Genomic DNA, 22,256 nt, shown 5'->3' with positions numbered 1-22,256 from the left:
GAGTGGGGGGGGTGGCACGGGAGCCAGCCAGTGAAGCCCTGGCTTGGTTTCCCTCATGCCTCAGTGAAAGGTGCGAGTGTGCACACACGACCCAGCTCTGCCTCCGGCCACATGCTTAGAAACTGTGTCTTTTCACCCCCAGTCTCCTCTTTCTCGAAGTGACTCAAAAGTGTTCCCCACCCGCTGCCTGGAAAGGCATTGCCCGGCAGGTTCACCGGGTCAGAGGAAAAGCCCTTGGCATCCGGAACACCGGCCCGCAGACGTCAGCAGGGAGCAAGGACTGCCAGGAGGAGGGAAGTGATAACTCCCTGTCGGGCTTGGGGCTTGTGTCGGTAGGAAAGGGCAGGGAGGGCGGGGAGGGCCGGGGTCATGGAGCAGAATGAAGGGTCGGGGAGCGCACAGAGGAGGGAGGTGCGGCGTCAGATGGGCACTTGGCCCGAGGTCCCTGGGAGCAGGAGCCCTGCGATGCCCAGTGGTTTTACAGCGGCCCTAAATGGTTCATCACCACCCAGCCATCCAGCCCTGTTCAGTCATGTTTATGACGTCTTTATAGCAAAGCTAGTTACCTTTGCCCCAAGTAGCGTGTGCTCTCTGGTTAGCCATCCAAACGGGCTTATGTCAGATGGGAGCCATGTCTCCCCTCTCTTAGCACGCAGCTTATGAGGCAGAAACCCCCAGTCCCGCCTGCCATAAAGACTTCTGTATCTGGTGCATTGATACACAGTTGGAGGTTTGTTCCCTAAACATTCCTGCAGACACGAACTTAAATGTCCCATCATTTAGGAATTAAAAACAAAAAGTACAATCATCCCTCAGTATCCATGGGGGATTGGTTCCAGGACCCTGCGGACATCACACTCTATAGATGCTCAAGTCCCTTCTGTAAAATGATGTAGGACTGGGGCCCTCCGTATCCGCACGTTCCTCATCCCCTGAATCTGGGATTGGGGATCGGGAGCCCGCAGTACAGAGGACCGACTGTACAACGTAACAGGCTATTGACTCCTACAGACTGGATGCCTGGACCTGGAGAAAGGACATCAGTGAAGGGAAGCTATGGCTTAAAGCGATGTTTTCACAATTCTGATAGCAGTTTCTTTCCACTGTTGGTTTTTCCTTTTCCCAGAATGCAGAAGGCTTTGTCTGCTTTTCTCCATCTTTGCTCTGTGTTGTCCAGTGCCTTTAGGGGAATCTCACTGATCAGCAACAGTGGGGGGTGGGGGGTGGGGGGGGCACGGTGGGCAGAACACTCTTTCCTCTCCTGTTTCCTTTTTTGGGTTGTAATGCTCTATTTCTCTCTGGATATATTGTTTGGAGACCATCAGGCATGTGTTTGATGCATGACGCAAATGTCATATGGTGTTGTTAACGTCACACAGTTGACAAAAGAAGACGAGGAAAAGGATCCCAGCAGATGGTTCGGTATTACATTTCATACTACACACAGTCCATTCCTGACGGCCCAAAGCAAACAGCAGTCACTCTGTCAGTGAAAAAGATGCAAGTTTTTCTCTTGTCTCAAGTGAGAATTCCCCATATGGCTATTTTACAGTCCTTACTCACTTCTCAGGAAATTTGCTTTTTCTTGGTTCTCTTTTTTTCTCCTCAAACATACTGATGGTCCCAAGGCTTAGGGACAATAATTGTTGCTCCTTTTCAACATAAAGGTCAGGATCCTTTGTTACAAAGCAGGTTTTGTGGCCCAGAGAAAGCTGGGCAGACATGATCTCTGCTAAAGAGCAGAGGAAAATAATTCGCTCCCCGGTTGTCACGTTTGGCCAATTTGAGTGAGAAAAGGGGGCTTGTGGGTGTAAGAGCATATGAAACCACACAATTATGGTCTCTCACTTTTCTTTTTATAGGCAGGCAAAAGAGACCCCAATATGTCAGACAGTGCTGGACCTTGAAGGGAAGGTCAGTAAAAAAATTTAAGCTGTTTTCTCCTTTTGTTTTCTGTTATCTTGTGTTAACTGTTTCTTCATAGTTATCTGTTAATATTATTTTAAGTCTCCAGCAAAGATTCTGACACTATGATGATACAGTTATGTTTATAAAAGGGGGAACTGCTCTCGTCCTGGCTTGCTGATTTCCAGGTTTCTTCTGGCTTTAACACAGGAGAGCTGGGGTGTTGAATGCCCAGCAGTTGGAGGTTGACCCCTGGCTGGCTGACCCCCATCCCTGAGTTAATCTCCACCAGCCACCCATCAGTTTGGAAGCATCACTTGGCAGTATGGCCACCGCGGACCATTCCTTTCAAGTTGTTGTGGGTTGCCATGGAAACAAAGATGTCTCAATGTTAAAAGTAATTTGGTCCTTAATGGAAACGGTCTCTCTCTAAAGGAAAGTTAACTTGGGAACCATTAGAGTCATGCCGAGTCACCGGCCCCACTGCGCACCCCTGTCCTACTTTCTTCTGCTGGCCTGGAGGTCTTAATTTTGATGATGTATGAGGTGTCAGCCAGAAGATCTTGTGCTCTGCTGCGAAGCACTATAAAAAGGCAGATGGATGACTGTGTCATCCACAAATACCCTAGAAAGTTAAGTGTTAAACCAATGTTAATAATAAATGTTTTCTTCTGAAGTAGGTTACGGCAGTATCACCGGAGCCCTTTAAAATGTAACGAACCAATAAAATCTCAGGGAGCTGAGGGACACCTAACCCTGCCATCGTCCCTATAGTACAGTCAGGAAGGTTATTAAATGCCATCCCATCTGGTCTGCATCTGCCTGAAACCCTTGGATGGAAAGAGGAACAGTCCCTCCAAACATCTGAGCTTGATCTCTGCAAATGAGAAATCTTGAGACCAGAAAGCCCCAGGGAATGCAGAAATGACTCTTTAAAAGTCGTTTTGAGGAAACATGGCCACTGACCCATCACACTGACTCAGCCTCCCTGCCCCTACCATTTTGCTAATGGGCTCCCTTGATTTAAATGGAAGGAAGCGAGGAAACACTCTCTGATCTAGGTCCTGCCTGATCTCCCATTGCTGGATGCTGCCTTGATCATTTAGCAAGCACTGGTCTTGACTTCTGGCTCCTGCAGGGGCTTGTCTGAAGATAGTCCCCAGGTGGGGAGCCTGGAAGAAGAACTGCATGCTTGTGTGCATAATCTGAAGCTTACTTCGCAGGGACCCATAGTTGTGCTGTCTTTGCTCAGGAAAATTCTAAGCTGAAATTCTGTATTCCAGCCCCTGTGGATATAAAGTCCTAACTCTTCCTCATCTTCTCCTGCTCCTCAGCCAATAGTAAGATTGGTGGTTGTTGCTATTGTTGTTTTCTCCTAGGAGGTCCTTCCTGGTTTAAGAAAAAGAGTCAGCATCACTGAGAAGATGAGTCAAAATGCTCCAGTGTCAAGCTGGGTTCCCCAGAAGCAGACCCTGAGGGAAGATTCTAGTGAGAGTGACTCATTAGGAAGTGTTCCATAGGGTGGGGAAACAGGACTGGGAAGGGAAGGACGACGTGATGTCAAGCCACATCCCTGGGAGGGTAATGCTGGCACAGTCCCTCAGGGGCACGGTGTAGGTGACACCTAAGCGTCCCCATCGGGGATGAGGGAGTTGGAGAGTTTATAGCCCTCTCGTCGGTTAAGGGCTGCAGGGGCAGGACATACAGGGAATGCAGCCAAGGCAGTTCCAGGTGCCCGTGGTCCATCCTCTGACACAGGTGCTGCTGGGAGTGGAAGCCTCAGGAGAGACCTCATGCTCAGAAATGCTGAACAATCTGAGATGTTGACATAGGACCGACAGTCACTGCCACACACCCCACGTACAGGAAAATAAAACAAGGAAAGGAACTCAAGGTTTACTTCCAGGTTCATTGACTTGTTTGTCACTCATTCAGTCATTCAACAAACATCATTGAGCACCTGCTATATTCGTCATTGTGCTAAATGCTGGAGCTTTAAAAAAAAAAAAAGGAGGAGGAGGTAGCACTGATCTCGTACCTGAGAGGCTAAGAGTGTAATAGGGTGGGGTGGGGGAATATGAACCTAATGTCCATCACCCGCTCAGGTTTGGACCCAACTAGTCCTAACTTCTGTCTGGGTCTGTCCCACCTCAAAGAAGCTCTCTGTGTAATGGCATAATCCAGGGGCTACAGGGCTACGCTGCTTCATGTGACTATAGCACCCGGCGATACCTGGATGAAAAGCACAACATGAGTGTGACGTATTATTAGTAATAAAAGTGGCATTTAGTGGGCTTCCCTGGTGGTGCAGTGGATAGGAATCTGCCTGCCAATGCAGGGGACACGGGTTCGGGCCCTGGTCCGGGAAGATCCCACATGCCACGGAGCAACTAAGCCCGTGCGCCACAACTACTGAGCCTGCACTCTAGAGCCTGCGCGCCACAACTACTGAGCCCATGTGTCACAATTACTGAAGCCCGCGTGCCTAGAGCCCGTGCTCCGCAACAAGAGAAGCCGCTGCGATGAGAGGCCCTCGCACAGCAACGAAGAGTGGCCCCCGCTCGCCACAGCTGGAGAGGGCCTGCGCGCAGCAGCAAAGACCCAATGCAGCCGAAAATAAATAAATAAAATAATAACAATAAAATAAAATAAAAGTGGCATTTAGCAATACTGAAATAAATAAGCTGACACAGGACTTTTGCTCTGCGTTTAGGGAAATGTTCTGGGTCTCCGAGGCCCTATGTCTTAGAATCAAATGCTTCCAACAGCCATAAAATATTCCTGCCCTGGTTTGTTTTAGGACTTGAGCATTTTTCTGGCATCCTTGCTTTGCTAAGTGCCCTGCTGCTTCCAAGCAGTGTGGCTGCGTGGGCGGCATTTCAGCTGCAGCTCAGGCAGGGTTACTTAAGGTCATGTCCATCTATTGCCCATGACCTACCGGCCAGGACCAGGAGGGAGGGACAAGGCATGGGAGTGACTGGAGACTAATAGCAAAACTTTTCTCGTTTGTAGGGTAAAACAGGTTAGGAAAAGTGTAAAGCAATCCTGTCTCTCCATTCCTAGGACCAAAGACTCGATGATCAAAACAGACCCTGCCAGGTAAAATATAGGGCACGTAAATAAATGATGAATACTTTGTAAAGTGTAAGTATGTCCCAAATATCTCCTGGGATACACTTATACACTTATATTAAAACATTCCTTGTTACTTATGTGAAATTCAGATGAAACTGGGCATCCTGTATTTTTCTTCTCCAGTGTTACCTGGCAACCCTACCTGCAAGGGCTTCACCAGAAGGAACTTACTCCTTTAATTCCTTATCCAGGTGGGAAATGGAAAGCCAGATATGACTGGAGGCCTCCATTTCAGGCCTTTGGGAGGTTCAGATCTCTCCAGCTGAGCCATTTATCTGAAGTCAACTTAAAATCGCTTTCTAAGATCCTCCCTCAACTGTTCCCTGGGCTGGAAACGTGGACCCCAAACTGATGTTTAACTCGCACTTCAATTCCCTAATGCCCAGCAGAAAGGCCCACCTGGAGAGGTGTTCGCGGGCAGGAAAACGGAGGCAGAGAAATGACCAAGGCGAGGATCCCTTAGCAGGGCCTCCGATTCCAGAACTTCTTATTCACATGTAATTCCTTAGATTTTTAATCTGCGATGGGCTTGCCTTAAGCTTATGAAGTAATTAAATAATGCTTTAAGTTTTCTTAACTACAAGAATGAAAAGCTCATCTAAAGTCAAATGCCACCTGCAGATGTTATTTGTTTTGTTCTTTATTTTTTTGATGACTCCATGTATTTATTAGTATAATACTTTTTCAACCAAAAATGCACTAAGTACAATTGATACAAAAAGTGACATTTTGACATTACCATTTTAAGCAAAGACAATTTTCTCCACACAAATTTCTAGCTAGAGAATATCAAACAAAACAAATTTGAATCGCAGGCCACCAAGCCACTCAAGAGGGATGGGGAGGGAGCATCTCCTATAACTCCTCAGTGCAACCGTATCATTTTTATCTATTTCAAAGTACTGTCATATTTTGTCTTTATTTTGCCCCTAAGGAATTTTTCGTGTGTTGTATCTTTATTTGAATTGCAATTTGAGTGAAAGGTAATCATGAGTCCCAAGATGACTGAAAACTTGGTAAAGAAACTGGTTCAGAAGAAGAACTTCCTAAAAAAAATGGCTCTTTTCTGCCCATTTTCCATCAACCATCATCTACTGTCACCACCTCCTATTAGGCCATTCCTTGGGGAGAACTGCATACTTTTTCGACATTACGTTTTATGTGCAAACCGCATTTATTTACTTTCAAGTTGGTGTTGATTGTGTAAATTCCCCTTCTTTGTTCAGTTGCAGCAGTTCAGCAAGGGACAGGTGCAGGCAGGCGGGCACAGGAATCTCACAGGCAGATTTTAAAGCCATAGAGAAGTATCACCAGCCCCAAACCTCAAATTTGCAGGCACTTTTTTCCTGGCATAGCCAGCCCTTTCCCAGCAGTCACCTCATTTGAGCCTTGACACCGTCTTGAGGGAGGGCACCACAAATGTCATCCAAACCCTTTGGCAGGGCCTGTCCAAAGCGACAGGGATGGTGACAGAAACCTCATTTGTGGCCCCGGTTCTTCCCATTTGAGCCAGCTGTTAAGCAGTGAACCTGGAGCCAGATTCTGGATTTTAGAGCCCAGGTCTGGGATATCCCGTTGAAGGATGCCAGTTCCTGCCTTCCATAGTCTACCTGGTGGAGGCCACAAATTCATTCCTTAAATCCTTATTGAACAAGGACGGTGTGCCGGGCACACTCCAGGTGCTGGGGACGCAGCTAGGAAAGGCAGACAAGGTTCAGGCCTCCGTGGGGCTTCCATTCTGGAGGTGGCATCAGATGGCGACAAGTGCTCTGAAGATAGGGGCAGAAGGACCAGGTGGGAGGCAGGGCTGCTTTATGGAGGGTGAACAGGAAGTTCTTTCTGGAGAGGGGATGCCTGACCAGCCAGCCTCCTGTCCTTGTGGGGCCCCAGCTCTGCAGGCAGGGCAACTGCTGAGCTCCAAGATGGGAACAGGCTTGCTGTCTGAGGGCCAGCCAGGGAGGACAGCAGGTCAGAGTGGACCCAACACGTTGGAGAGAAGGGAGATGCTGTCCGAGCACCAGGCAGGCTCAGCCCATGGTCAGGAGCTTGGATTTTATTTGAATGGTGATGGGGAAGCCGCTGGAAAGCAAATCTTAGCCCAGGTTCTCACCTTCTCCTGTAAAGATCAACAAAGAAAGAGGATGTGGGCTCAGGCACAGACGGGGCGGAGTGGAAAGTGCACGGAGACCCTCACAGGTGACGGCCAGGTGTCCCCCTCTTGAGGAGATTTGCCTCTGGAAGAGGGCGGGTGAGGCCCCTGGCTGCTGCCTGCTGTCCGAAGGTTGGTTCCTGGAGCTTGGGGTTTTCCCAGGGTGTAAAATTCCATTTCCTGAAGCTTCATGTGCTTCTCCAGAAAGCTAGTAGGTGTCCTGATGAGGTTTCAGACCCTGTAGCAGCACTTTTTAGACCCTGGTGGCCTTAACACAGGTTAGGATGGTCCCGTCTGCCTATGCAGACTGCCAAGAAAAGACATTCCAAACTGTCGTGGGGATGAACAGAGCTGAGGCCTGGCGCAGAGGCCGACTTGGGAGAAGGTCAGTTGGGCACCTTATCCAGGGGCCAGATTAAAACATTTCGACCAGTGGTTCTTAGAGTGTGGCCCCTTCATCAGCATCAAGTGGGAACTTGTTGGAAATGCTAAATCAGAAACTCAGCTTTCTGTATTTTAACAAGCACTCCAGATGATTCAAGTACTCAATATTAAGTTTGAGAACCGCTCATTTAGAAGAAAGCTGGGCAGATAGTTAAAAAAAAAAAAAAAAAAAAAAAATTCCCGCTTTTGCTGAGACATGGCTCAAATCAGAGCAAAACCAGAAAACTTCAAGGCACGGGGATGTGGGATGTCGTCTCTGCCCCAAAATCAACCAACCACAGAGACTAATATCCAAGTTATAACTTCTCAGTCGAGCAAAACTCCATCATGAAACATATTAGTAAAGACTGATCTCTGGCTATTTCTCCCAACCAGTTTCCAAGGCCCTAGTTTATTCTTGGTGCACTCTGGATACTCCTGGAGCATTCATTCATTCATTCACTCATTCATTCTCACACTCTTAGCTGCTGAAGATACAAGATAATGAAACCCTACGTCCACCCTCAGGTAGTTTGTTTCAAGGAGAGGCATATGGCTTGCGAATGAAAAATTACAGGGCAGGGTAATAATTGCTACAAGAGTGCTCTGGGCTGGGGTGGGGCTCCTCACCTAGGGCAGGAGGGAGGAGGTCGGCCAGGCTTGGAGGAACAGAAACAGCAGGGGTTAATCCAGTTCAGCCAGCCTAGTGGCTGAGTCAGATCATGACGCAGTCAGATGGGAAAGCTCCAGTTCGCAGTCCTAACTTCCCCCTGAGAACAGAATGGTCTGCAGAGTCCAAGTACACCCCATGACCACACGTGTGTGCTTGGGGCGTCAGGGGTTGACTGGAGGAGTGAGGGCACCACTGGCAGCTCCAGCCCCCAAATTACTGACCAGGGGCTGCAAATTCCCAGGGGCTGCATTACCAGCTCCTTTTCCTGATGAGCGTTCTCATTGGCCAGTCCGCCAGTTCCAAAGCCCAGCAACTCGTTCTCAGCCCTGTCACCCCAGTAGACACTCGAAAACCTCACTTCTATCCCAGCATTTTGTCCTTTTGATCAAGAAAGGACTGGGAATAAATCCCTGTCCGCACAATCAAGAACCTCAGTCCTTAGCACATAGTTTTAGCAGTTCTACTCACATGCACGGCGTGGTCCTCCTTTGGTAATTCATTCATTCAAAACTATTATGCCAGGCCCTGATCCAAGTGCCTCCTCTACCCAGTCATCCTGTTACTGATGGTTAATAATTATGCGGTAATTTTTAGTCTCACTAGGAATGAAAAATGCGACAATAAACTACCATTTTTCACCCATCAAATTAGCAATACTTTGTTTTAAAGAAAATACTCAGTGCTAGCGAGGAGGCTGTGAGACGGGCAACTGCAACATCATAATTAGCAATAGAAATGCGACATCCTTTCTGGAAAGCAGTTTGACAAAAACTATTTCAATGTTAAAACTCATTAACCCAGAAGTTCATCTGGAAGTTTATTATAAGGAAATTATCAGGGATTTAGACAAAGATTTATACCAGCTACCATTTATACCAGCCATGCACTAAATACATAAATTACCTCCTGTACCAACAAAGATTTCACCAAAACATTGTTTTTCATGGCAAAAAAATTACAAACAGGCTACATTTACAGTAATAGAGAATGTTTAAACAAATTAGAATAAGTCATAGAACATAGTATGCATTAAAAACTGTCTTTAAAGAATTTTAAATGCCATAGGAAATGTTCTTATATATACAGTATGCTTCTAACTTATAAAAATATATAATAAATATACATGCATCAAAAATAACGCAGAGAGGGACTTCCCTGGTGGACCAGTGGTTAGGACTCCCGAACTTCCACTTCAGGGAGCAACTGGTCAGGGAACTAAGATCCGCAGGCCGCGTGGCACAGCCAAAAAAAATAATAACAAAAATAACACAGAGAAATAAAATACTACTAGGTAGGACGGAAACTTACTAATGCTTCCCGCGTTTTCCTATTTTTCTACAATTGGCCTGTATCCCTTTAATAACAGGAAATGTTACAAAAATAAAAGGCGCCTGCGCGAGCACACACGTGACTTCCCCCGGGTATGAGGAACTCCTTATCGCGTTCTTCCTTCAGACAGCTGCCTCCTGGTCCAGTCTTGGTGAGTCACCCAACTCGTCTGAGTATTTAATTTTCTCTTTGCAAAATGAATGTGATAATCCCGGCCTCTCCACCTCATAAGATAGTTGTATGTTGCTGCTGCCTCCTGCCCATAAAACCCCAGGTGAATGCTAATTACTGACATTACTAACAGACCACTGCTTTCTGGAAGAGGTGAGTCCCGGTGACGGTGACATCATCAGGAAGACTCATGTAAGAAAGGAATGGTCTCCTGGGACATGAAGTCTCCTCTTCCCAGAAACCTTCGTCCTGCGTATTACTCCGCAGGTACTATTGCTGGTACCAAAGGATTTGAAAGCTCGATGGCATTCCACGGAGCGTTTGTTTCTCACTCATACATTTGAGCTGGGGTTTGGCTGATCTTGGCTGGGATCAGCTGGGTTGGGTTGAACGCTGCTGTTTGGGTCCAGGTCTGTCCCACATGCCTCTCATCCTCCCGGGACCAGCAAGCTAGCTGGGGCATGTTCTTCTCCTGGTGACGGGGAGAGGCATAAGAGGACACGCCCAACCACACAAGCACATTTCGAACCACTGTATGCGTCACGTCTGCTAATATTCTCCAGCTGAGTCCAAAGTCATGGGGCAGGGAAGTGTTTCCCTCCCAGGGTTGTGGGAAGATCTGCAGAGTTACACAGCAGAGGGTGTGAGTGCTGCAGAAGGTGAGGAACCGAGGCTAATGATTCAACCTAGCAGGAGGAGGGTTGGGAAGGTAAAATGAGCCACGAAGCTGTTAGCTCTGTTCAGACTGAAGGCAAGGAGGGAAGGAGATGGGAAGCCCGGGCTGTGACTTGTTGGAGGCAGCCAGGAGATGCCTACTCTGCATCCCTTGTTCATATAGCCAACAGTTACTGGGGGTTGGCCTTGGAACTTGGTGAGGCTCTGAGCTGGGACACAGTGTAGATGAGCATGAAGGCAGGACTCCATTCCCTCTAGCTGTTTTCCTGAGCAACTTTCTTTCCACACCTGCAGCCCATTGCCATATTTTAAATGCCCTTTCATTTGCAACTGTCCTGCCTCTTGTGTTGCCATGGTTTTAAAAGGTGGCGTGTATTTAAAAAAAATTTTTTTTTATTAAAGTCTAGGTGATTTACAATGTTGGGTTAATTACTGCTGTACAACAAAGTGACTCAGTTATACACACACACATATATATGTACATATTCTTTTTCATATTCTTTCCCATTATGGTTTATCACAGGATATTGAATACAGTTCCCTGTGCTATATGGTAGGACCTTGTTGTTTATCCATTCTTTATATACCAGTTTGCATCTGCTAATCCCAAAATTCCAATCCCTCTCCCACCCTCCGCCCCCTTGTCAACCACCAGTCTATTCTCCATGTCCGTGATTCTGTTTCTGTTTCATAGATATGTTCATTTGTGTCATATTTTAGATTCCACATTTAAGTGATATCATATGGTATTTGTCTTTATCTTTCTGACTTACTTCACTTAGTATGATAATCTCTAGTTGCATCCATGATGCTGCAAATGTCATTATTTCGTTCTTTTTTATGGCTGAGTAATATTCCATTGTCTACGTGTACCACATCTTTATTGATTCATCTGTTGATGGACATTTAGGTGGTTTCCATGTCTTGGCTATTGTGAATAGTGCTGCTGTGAACATAGTGCTGCATGTATCTTTTCGAATTATAGTTTTGTCTGGGTATATGCTCAGGAGTGGGATTGCCGGACCATATGGTAATTCTATTTTTAGTTTTCTGAGAAGGTGGCGTGTATTTTTATCACCTCAAGGCTGTATATCAAGCACTTCCCTCATGCGTAAACGTCTTTATGATCGGAGTTCTCCCTGGGAAAATCAAATGCATGTGTTCCCAGTCTGGACCGTCAGGACCCATCTGACGGTGTGGTCTATCATCTAGGAAGGAGGGTCCGCCTGCCAGGACAGCACCTGAGGACGGTGGGGAGTGGGGTAGCTTCTGCAGATGTGCGCCCACAGGGCTAGCTGAGGAGATGCCTCCCCGGAGACAGCAGGGATGGAGAGCTGCAGAGACAAAGCCACCACCTGGCAGCTGGGAGGCAGCTGGCCGCGCATGCTCTGGCTTCAGTGGGAGTGACAAGGCTTGAGGAAATGTTGGCTGAAGGAAGCAAACAGAACCCCACAGAGCCCTACAGGACCAAGTCCCCGACTTTCCCTTTGCACTTCTCTGTGCCGGGGTCTGAGTCTTAACAGGGATGAACAGGGCCCAGCTGGAGGAACGAAATGCACCCTGTGACCCTGGAAGATGGAAACTAGCGTAAACCAAGGGCTTTTACCCCAGCGAGAGAGTCTAGGGTAAGATGACTTTCTTTACTCGGAACCAGATGATTTAGCACAACGACAAAAGAGAAGTCTCCTTTTCCTTCTGAAAAGAACCAAATACATAAGAAAAAAAATACCTAGTGTGGAATTCTGTCAAATAATGGCAGATGTCCCTGTTAGGTTGGCACCTGCCTTGCAAGAGCTCACTGTAACGATCAAAAGGCAGGGGTTGGGGGAGATCAGCTGGGTGCTTTGTGACCACCTAGAGGGGTGGGATGGGGAGGGTGGGAGGGAGACGCAAGAGGGAGGGGATATGGGGATATATGTATATGTATAGCTGATTCACTTTGTTATACAGCAGAAACTAACACAACATTGTAAAGCAATTATACTCCAATAAAGATGTTTAAAAAAAAAAAAAAAGACAAGGGTTGGGCCCCAGTCTAATTAGGAGAAAAATCATCAGACACATCCCAAAACACCTGACCAGCACTGCTCAAAACCATCAACATCATGGAAAACAAGGAAAGTCAGAGAAACTGACTGCCACAGCCAAGAGAAACCTAAGGAGACATGAGGAATGCAGTAACCGGGATGGGATCTTGGAACAGAACAAGACATTAGGTAAAAATTAAGGAAATCCAAATCAACTGTGGACTTCCGTTAATAATAATGATCAATGCTAGTTCATTAAGTGTAACAAATATACCACCTTAATGTAAGATGTTTATAACAGGGGAAACTGGATACAGGATGTATTGGAACCCTCTGTGCTATCTTCTTAATTTTTCTATAAATCTAAAACTGTTCTAAAAAAATAAAGTCTAGTAAAAAATCAATTCAAGAGTTGAAAGCACAGACATGGAAACCAGGCTGCCTGGGGTCCAGTGCCGGCTCCTCCTCACCCTGGGTAAGCCGCTTAACCCTTTCTGCCATGCCTCAAGTTTCCTCGCCATAAAATGGGAATAATCATAGGACCTCTGATTGTCCTGGGGACTAAATGAGTTAAAACTTGTTAAACTCTGGAAGAGTGCTTGGCACCAGATAAGTGCTACATGTGCTTATTTAGTACGTAAATAAAACTGTGAAGATGTGGGTTCACCTCACATGTTCTGTAAAACAGGAGGAAGTGTACATTCGCTGAGTTTTAATTTTTCTTAAAAAAAAAAGGAGCATGCTTAGGGCTCAGTTTGGGCTCCACTGTCCCAGAAATCCCATGACCCTGCCCCTTCCCTCTGGCTTGGCCTGAATTGGGTTCTTCCTGTTCTTTCTCCCAATGGTTTCCCATTCTTTGCCAGGTTCAGACGGGGTGACTCAGCCTGGAAACCTCCCGTCAGGAGGCACATCACCACGGGCAGATCCACCGCTCTCTTGCCTGTCCTAGCTCTTCCTTCTTCCCCGGGAGGGTCCTACTGCACCTGCGTTCCAGCAATACCCCCAGACACCTCCAACCCCACCACCCTCCCCCAGACACGTGGCCCCAACCCCTCAGTCCCTCCTACCTGTGCGGATGCCCTTCCAGCTTGGAGAGCTTTGGTAAAGAGGGAACGTCACCGCCCAACAGGATGCCTGGGAAATGCGTGTGTTCCTTATTGCTCAGGAAGAGGTCTTGCTGAAGAACAATCCTGAACTTTGTCCAAATGGTTGAAAGCTTGACACGAGTCATCTTCCTGTGAGCATCTGAAAAAAGCCTGTGTCCAAGCAGAACTGGAAGCACAGATCTGCTGTTTCCTTTAGTCAAGACCTTGAATTCCTGGAGCTGTTTCCTGCCCCACTCATGGCCACGGTCCCTCTCAGGGGCTGCCAGGTAAAATGGAAGCCAAGCACTGCAGTGTGGCAGGGACAGAAAATCTAAAGGCTCCAAGCCTCTACAGGATGAGGCTGAATCTCCCAGTACTCTTCCCTGGTGGGTTCCCCCACTTGTTTCTAAAGAGGCTTATTTCTTGTCCGAAATCCTGAGACACTGGTGAAGGGGGTCATTAATAGGACCCTCATTTTACAGGTGAGGAAGCCAAGTCCTCCTGGAGACACAAAAGATTTCAGGCATGCTTCCTGTTTAGAGAAGGGGTTGCAATTCCTCATCCACATTCTAGCCAGGGTTAGCTTGTTTGCTTTGCTTTTCTTTGCCAGCACTTGGCAGTGACCTACATAGACCACATGCCTAATAATAACTTGAGCTTTATTAGCACCCAACATTCAAGGGCCTCTGGGGATTTGGCAAAAGGCAGTATTTAGTAAATCATCTGCTTTAGTAAATCATCTGCTTATACCTCTGGGGCAGCCTTTGAAGAGAAGAGGCTGCCAGCTGGGAGTATCGGCACAGCCGTCACTTGTGTGACTTTCTTCTTTTTCATTTATTTATCTGGAAATCTCTAAGACCATGGCTCACTTGTAAAGGTTGATATTTGAGACAGATAACAACTAGTCTGGCTCAGGTATCGGCCAATCAGAATGGATTTTGGCCAAGGGTACCCAACCAAGGCCCTACCCCCGCTCCTGCCCCTGATTGGCCAGGCATTGTCCCTAAAGCTGCAGGTTTAGGGGAAGGTCTAGGGAGTTCCAGGGAAGGAGCCTAGGTGGTCAAGGTAGTGGGTCAATAGCTGTACCAAGTGACAGGGAAGTAATTCAGTATTTAACCAGCTGACTGCCAACCCTGTATGCACCCATATTCTCAGTTCCTGGGAAGTACAGGTCCATGCCACGTGGCTTAACGTTCTCCTAAACGTCCATGATGGTTAACCAACCATAGCAGGCTAAGGAGTAGAGATGTTTGGATTCAAGAGCCTTGGGGATTTCATTTTACTGCATCTTACCTCCTCTTTGGTCCCCTGGAGCTGGAGCTGGATCAGGTGTAAGAAGAAGAGTGGGTGCAAGTCACAAGTGATATAGCACGAGATGATCAAAGTTAGGGAAGCCCAAGAGGGCCCCTAAGTCCAAGGGTCGGTGTAGAATTCGATGGGAGAGACAGGACAGAACAGGGCAGATGCTGGGAAGATCTAGGACAAGAGGGTCGAGGGGGTCAGAGGGTCTAAACTCACTGCCTCGAAAGCTCCATCACTCCTTGCCAGGGAAGCTTAACTGTGGTTAAAAATGTACGGAAGGGTAGAGCTACTCAATCCTCAACAGTTCTTAGAACTTCCTTGTGAAAACGTCTCCCCAGGTGTTTGCAACTCACCCAGCAAGCTCTTTCTAGAAAAGTTATCCCAGAGGCCAAAGCTGATGCTTAAGAAGGACCTTCATTGTTTGAAGGGCTGCTTCCCACTGGGAAGAAGCACGGTTTAGATGGGTGGTCTTTTCCATCACAGGGTCCAAATTCTCTAGGACTCTGGCCACCTCAGAGCAGGGTAGCTTTATAAATTTTTACCAGTAAAGTAAGTCTAATAGAGCCATTTTCGAAGTGGTCTCAAAGGCCACTGGAGATGCAAGAATTCTCCTGATGGATGCAAATTGCTTTCCCAAACATATGAGTCCTTTCTGCTCTTCTGGGTGAATGCCACGCAATCCTCCAGCTGTCATTTAGGGAGAACTAATCGCTTTCTACTATTAACGTATTAAGTGAATCATTGAGGGTGACTGAATTTGGAATTCATGAACCAAAATGAGCGTGTGAGCAGAATACTTTTATTCAGCATTTGTCCAAAATTCTATCATCTATGCAACACGTGGCCACTTGCAAAGCTCCTGCTGTGCGTGCAAAACTGTCAACAGCCAAATGCCCACACTTAGGAGGAGACAAGTTTTGTTTTCTCTCTTAGCAGTTGCTGCTACTGTGTTATCCACGTGGTTGGTTTTAGGTTTTCTGATCTTCTCTAAGATATTTGCCACATCAGTATTTGGGGCCCGTAATTTTCTAGTAACTAAATTGGAAGATACAGTGTGGCTCAAATAGGAATCATCATACCCCAGTTGCAAAAGCAAATGTTTACATAATGCTACCCCCTCTCCCCAAAAGCAAACTGCTTATACGTTGACACTTTGTTATTATGAACAAGTCCCATTGTTTCTTCCACTGGAAAGCGTAAAAGGATAGAATAGATGGGCAGTGAGGTCTCTTGCCTCACCTAAGTGGGTTGAAGTGAAAAAAAAGATGGAAAGTTATTGCTCTTCTCAGGGAAGGTTTTTCAAATATAATTTTCTTTTTTAAATAGGTTATAAATTCCTGTGATTCAAAAGTCAATATCAAAAGTTATAATTGAGGGCTTCCCTGGTGGCGCAGTGGTTGAGAATCTGCCTGCCAATGCAGGGGACACGGGTTCGAGCCCTGGTCTGGGAAGATCCCACATGCCGCGGAGCGGCTGGGCCCGTGGGCCACAGCTACTGAGCCTGCGCGTCTGGAGCCTGTGCTCCACAACAAGAGAGGCCGCGATAGTGAGAGGCCCGCGCACCGCGATGAAGAGTGGCCCCCGCTCGCCGCAACTAGAGAAAGCCCTCGCACAGAAACGAAGACCCAACGCAGCAAAAAATAAATAATAAATAAATAATAAATAAAAAAAATTAAAAAAAAAAAAAAAAAGTTATAATTGAGAAGTTTCCCTCTCTCTGCTACCCAGTCTGCTTGGATCCTCCACTCCACCCCCGGAAGTCATCACTTCACTAGTTCCTTGTATATCTTTCCACTGTTTCTTTGTGCAAATAGAGGTATTCATATTTTCCTCTTAAAGGGAGGTTTGAAATATTTCACTAACACTCAGAGCTCCCCTGACCCCGCACTAGGAGGTAAAGTTAAGTATGGTAGATAAATTCAGAAGTGACTCCAGAAGACTGAAATGTCACCTCCGTGCCTGTGGGGACAGGTAAATGGCTTCTAATGTATATACAGTATTCCAGGAAGCAATGGCTGGCTCCTTCAATTCAAGGGTTCTTCCAAATGGAAATAGTCCTTCAACATGGGGCTAATGGGAAAACTTGATACTGGAGGATGTCCCAAATGTACAATATTCAACTGACTGATGGAGTGCTTATTATATGCCAGGTGCTATGGGCGGGTGCCAGGTAGAAGGGTGAGTAGGACACGGTGCCTGCCCTCATGGACCTCATGAAGAGAGTTACAACACGGAAGAGCCGCGAGGGCGCAGAGCTCAGAGACGGCTTCAAAGCCGAGATAAGAGGGGCAGGTAGACTCAGCCAGGCGGTGAGCGGGGGTCTGAGGCAGCATCATGTGCAGAGGCCTCTGGGGTGAAAAAGTCAGGATTCCTTCCTCCTCTGCTACAACTTCCTTTCCAAGCAGGACCTCGTGGAGGTAATTCTGGTGACAAAAGGAGTGACTTTAATGGAGATGTAGGGGCGGTAGGAGTTGGAGGTGCTTGGGTGTGTGTGGAGGTGTGCGGCACATCACAACGCGTGGACACGGGCCTGGGGCAGTTCTGAGCCGGGTCAGGTGAGGGGGGTGCTACTGGGAGTCAGGAAATTAGATGCCTTCTTGCCCCGGGACCCCCAAGTTTATTCCAGGCTCTACTTCATACATTGCTTTGGAAACCTCAGAAAATAGCATGGCCATGGGAGCTTCAAGGGAAAGGTCTTGACATACCAGTGAGTCAGAAGGTGAGGCAGTCCAGTTCCCAACAGAAAACAGATGGCACGTTGAAAACAGGGTAACCTGGGGAGGGATTATTTATGAAAGTGTGGGCGGTGGGGTGGGGGGCGTGCAGGGAACAACCAGTGCTGCAGTAGCTGGGGCTTTACCACCCAGAGCCCTACCACCCGGGGCCCAAAGGAAGGAGATTAGGAACAGTTACCAGAGCCTGTGGGGGGCGAGTGCCTTGTTTGGCTCCTGGGTCTTGAAAGGAGCAGTGACCTTCGGCAGAGGTGACCTTGCAGAGAGGGAGCGAGGGGAATAAATTCCCAGCCACACTGTCCTTCCCCCTGCCAGGCCTGCCTCGTAGCGGAACCCTGCCACACGAGAGGACGCGGGGCCTGTCGTGAGGCTCCAGGCACAGGGAAGCGTGGGGCGGGCATCTGCAGGGGCACAGGAGGCAAGAAGGAAACCCACCAAGTCCTCGCTGTGGCTTGAGGTGGCAGGAGACCGGACAAGATTGCTTTTCTTTATGCTTTTCTCCATTTTTCTAAGAGTCTCAAAATGAGCACATATGACTCCCGATTGGAGAAACGATGATTTTTAATTTAAAAAGGCAAAACCACAAACCACATCAATAGCAATAACAACAAGGAATGTGTCCCAAGGAGACCCCCCCCCGGGAGTGCCAATGCTTTCATTACTTAGAGCGGGAAAGGGAGGCCTCACCAAAAATTCTGTCCCACTCTGAACAGCCAGCTGACCTTTTCCCACCGGACGCTGACCACAAACAAAGCACGTGGAACCGGCGCTCTTAACCGAGCTCTTGGGAAGAAGAGTCACTGGGTCCTGAAGAAAGTGACACCCAAACCCTTCCTGTTTCTCTGAAGCAAACCTTGTGTGGGCGGGTTGGGCGTAGGGGGTGGTCATAGGGGAAGATGCTCAGCTTTCCAGGGACATGGGTTCAAGTCCTGGCCCAGCCGCTTCATCATGGGGGAGCCTCAAGCATTTACCGGCTCTGAGTCTTGTATTCAAGTGACCGCGAGTGTGATGATGGTCCTTCGCTCTAAGAGTCATTGTGAGGGTTCACGACCTTGTAAATGGTAAGAATCTCTACAAATATTCCTTGTAAATGAAGGAGAGCAGTGCACAAAGGTAATCACCACCACAAAAGGCAAGAACAAATACATCCGTGGCCTCTAGGAGGCCTGAGGCCTGTAGCCCAGCTCGTGCGTGGACAGAACACAACCTCGGTGAATTAAAGAGAAACACAGCACCAGAGCCCACTGGGAGGGATTTCTCTATTTCCCATCAGATGCTCTTTCTCTCTCCAGTCTTCTCCTGTTTCTCTGCCTTCTCCACCCCTCAGCTCCCTGGGGTCCCTGTGCCCAGGAACTGGCTAAGAGTCTCTCGTGGGAGTCTCTCCCTATGTGCAAGGTGAAGGTAGACCCTCAGATTTAGGACTTGCAGAGACTTCAGAGGTCAGCACCTATGATGCCCACCTTTCTCTTGCTACCTTGACTGCCTTTGGCGTGTAATTTCATTGTGGGATTGTTCTAAAAGGCCCCTGTCCCATGAGGGAGGGACAAGACAGATGAGGCCAGTGAAGAAACCGAGAGAAAATCATGGCAGAAGAGGGCATGAAAAGAAGGCAAAATAAGGAAATGGGGAATTCATGATAAAGACTGGAAATGTGATCACACTTTCGTAGTCATTCTCAATCCCTTTGACATTTGGCGCCATGGGGTCCCAGGCTCTTGCAGCCAGAGCCTGAAGGGTTTAGGGCTGGAGAGAAATGCGGCGGCCAAGGAAAACTCTTGTCAGATGCCACCCCCTTCCCAGACCCTCCCCACCTCTTACACCTCTGACCAGGACCCAGCGGACAGAAGGAGCACCCAGGCCTCATCTGGACCTCCTGGTGCTTGAAAGCACTGACCTTGTGTTCCTCCCCAATTTAAACTGTGGGATCTGACCTACAACTAGCGGTGTTTGTCCTTGGTACAGGGGAAAGATGGGTGGTGGGTACAGGAGTCCAGAAACAGAGAAAAAAGTATGAAAGTGGAGCACTTGTTTTTCCTGAAAGATGGGGGAGTGGCTAAAATTGTGGATTCTGGAATCAGACTGAGAAGGTGCAAATCCCATCTCTTCTGCTTCCCGTCAAGGTCACCCCCTTACTTAGCTACCTGAGCCCTCTGATCTATCCCTATAAGTGGGATGACCAGACCGGATGTGCTCCCTAGGGGGATGCAGTGTCAAATACACAGCATCAACTCGGACACATTCTTGCCTTAAAAAAAAAAAAAAAAAAAAATCCTGAAATTAATCAAGCCTCTAGATGTCTTACCAGTTTACCGGGAGTAAAGGGGACTGAAGAACGAATTAAGCAACACTACAAGGAAGCAAGCAACCCAGTCCAGAATGTGGGACATCCTACAAAATAAATGACCTGGTGTCTTCAACAAACTAACTGCAAGGAAATGAAAATTTACAAAGGAGTGGAGACTGTTACAGAACAGAAGGGACCATCAAAACAAAAGTGTGAGCCTTGTTTGGATCCTGATTTGAAAAAAAGCCCTAAAGAGACATCTTTAAGAGAACTAACCTGATATTAAGGAATAACTGTTAATTTTGTGGATAACGGCATGGCGGTTATATTTCTAAAACACCCTTTTTTTTTTAAGCATTATTCATTTTAATTAATTAATTTATTTATTTTTGGCTGTGTTGGGTCTTCGTTTCTGTGTGAGGGCTTCCTCTAACTGTGGCAAGCGGGGGCCACTCTTCATCGTGGTGCGCGGGCCTCTCACTATCGCGGCCTCTCTTGTTGCGGAGCACAGGCTCCAGACGCGCAGGCTCAGCAATTGTGGCTCACGGGCCTAGTTGCTCCGTGGCATGTGGGATCTTCCCAGACCAGGGCTCGAACCCGTGTACCCTGCATTGGCAGGCAGATTCTCAACCACTGCGCCACCAGGAAAGCCCTAAAACATCCTTTCTAACTACAGACACGCACTGAAGCACTTACGGGTAAAATGACAGGATGTCTGGGATTCGGAGGGTCGGGGCAGAGTTAAAATTGTTGGAGCTGAGTGATGAGTGCCTGAGTTTTCATTTTATTCTTCTGTCTATATTGCGTAGTTTTGAAAATTTTCATCACAAAACATTTTAATAGAGCCTCGGATATATGACTACAATGGCGTTAGTTTGGATCAGACACCTTTGTTAGGACCTCAGCATCCGTAGGGCTTACCCTTGATTGTGGGCATGGCTCGGGGCGGGGTTCCACCCAGCTTTGACTTGCTTCACTCGCAGAGCAAGCCATGTGTCTCTCTGACCTGTGGCCTGGGATGCCAGCCAGAGCCTGCTCAGGACACCCCCCCCCCCCGCGCTGGGCCGTGAGGAGCCCACAAGTGCAGGGGAGTCAGTGCCTGTGGGCAGTAAGGCCAGGTGCCTTGTTTTAAAGGTGCATAAACTGTGGCTGTGTGAAGTGCAGGGACCCCTTCATGACAGCTGGCTGGGGACAGAGCTGGACGAGGGATTCTGTCTTGAGGCCTTCCACGGTACCCAGTGGAGGGCGCTGCCCACAGGTGGCCCTCAATAAGGATGTTGTGCATGAGTAAAGAAATGCCAGGGTCAAAAGAAGAGAGACCATAACAACACAACACAATGAACAATAGAGGTTCAAAAAAATAGGTCTATTTTGCTTTATATGACTGATTTTAATGTTTTAAAGTTGAAACATAGTTGATTTACAATATTGTGTTACTTTCAGGTGTACAGCAGTGATTCAGATATATATATATATGTTATATATATTATATATATATATATTTTCAGATTCTTTTCCATTATAGGTTATGACAAGATATTGAATATAATTCCCTGTGCTCTACAGTAGGTTCTTGTTGTTTATCTGTTTTATATATAGTAGTGTTATCTGTTAATCCCATACTCCTCATTTATCTCCCTGCCCCTTTCCCCTTTGGTAACCATAAGTCTGTTCTCTCTGTAACTGTGTTGTTTTCCATGACTGCTTTTAAAAATTCCAAAATGTCATTTGAGAAAATGAGTAATTATAAAGGAAGACAGTCCTTCACCCCACAGCAATACACTTCTGCAAAGGTGGTAAAGCACCAAGCTTACTGTCCCTTAGCTCTGCCTTCAACAGGGCTAAGGGACGGTAACGAACCCCAGCGTCCGTGCGCGTAGATGAACGTGGGAACAGGTATGTGTGCTCCATATTTTTGCAGATAAAAATAGCTCATGAGCCTGGAAGAATAATCTGCTTTAATTCTAGGAATTTGAAAAAACACTTGTAGCCAAGAACAGATTCTCTGTTTTGAAGATAATTGGCATTTCCCCCCCAACCACAAATATTTTAAATATTAACATAAGTGAGATAACATGCAGAGGCAACGCCTCAGGCCCCAGTCCTGTGACCATGGGAATTCATTCCTTCTCCCCTTCTCTCCCTTTTCACTGTCTCCTGGGACATCCAGGGAGCTGTGATTGAATCTGTAGAATTGCTAAGTTCTAAAAAATAAGCTTCTTGTCTATCAGGTTAAGATATGCAAAAGATAATCCATATCCTCTTTTTTTTGTGTGTAAAGAGCTAGGTAGAAAATATTTTTTTTGGAAGAAACCTGGCAAGAAGAAAGCTAGTTGAGGGATGGAGGTTCCTACTGCGTGGATAAC

The 22,256-nt window shown here is 47.2% G+C and overlaps 1 protein-coding gene and 1 long non-coding RNA gene across 4 annotated transcripts in view; one reads left to right on the top strand and one right to left on the bottom strand.

The window, feature by feature from the left end:
• The window catches only part of POMGNT2 (protein O-linked mannose N-acetylglucosaminyltransferase 2 (beta 1,4-)), an 82,126-nt gene extending 81,799 nt beyond the window's left edge, over positions 1-327 (top strand). The window contains exon 6 of one of the 2 annotated variants that reach the window (XR_014250782.1): positions 196-327. The gene's annotated coding sequence lies outside the window, so the exon portion shown is untranslated. Of the gene's footprint in view, positions 1-142 lie in introns of both variants that reach the window. The other variant, XR_014250783.1, reaches the window with a different exon arrangement.
• Positions 328-7,629: 7,302 nt separating this feature from the next.
• On the bottom strand, positions 7,630-16,243 carry LOC309637803. 2 transcript variants are annotated; one of them, XR_014250818.1, is made up of 2 exons: positions 13,555-16,243; positions 7,630-10,471 (listed from the first exon to the last, which is right to left on the bottom strand). It is a non-coding gene; the product is annotated as an uncharacterized lncRNA (long non-coding RNA). The 2 variants fall into 2 exon arrangements; XR_014250819.1 differs by having other exon boundaries at positions 7,630-10,404.
• Positions 16,244-22,256: the final 6,013 nt, after the last annotated feature.

Source organism: Balaenoptera physalus (genome assembly GCF_965194825.1).
Source record: "Balaenoptera physalus genome assembly, chromosome: 11".
Classification (NCBI taxonomy): Eukaryota; Metazoa; Chordata; class Mammalia; order Artiodactyla; family Balaenopteridae; genus Balaenoptera; species Balaenoptera physalus.
The sequence above is the reverse complement of the archived record's forward strand: the minus strand, read 5'-3'. Positions and strand labels throughout refer to the sequence as shown.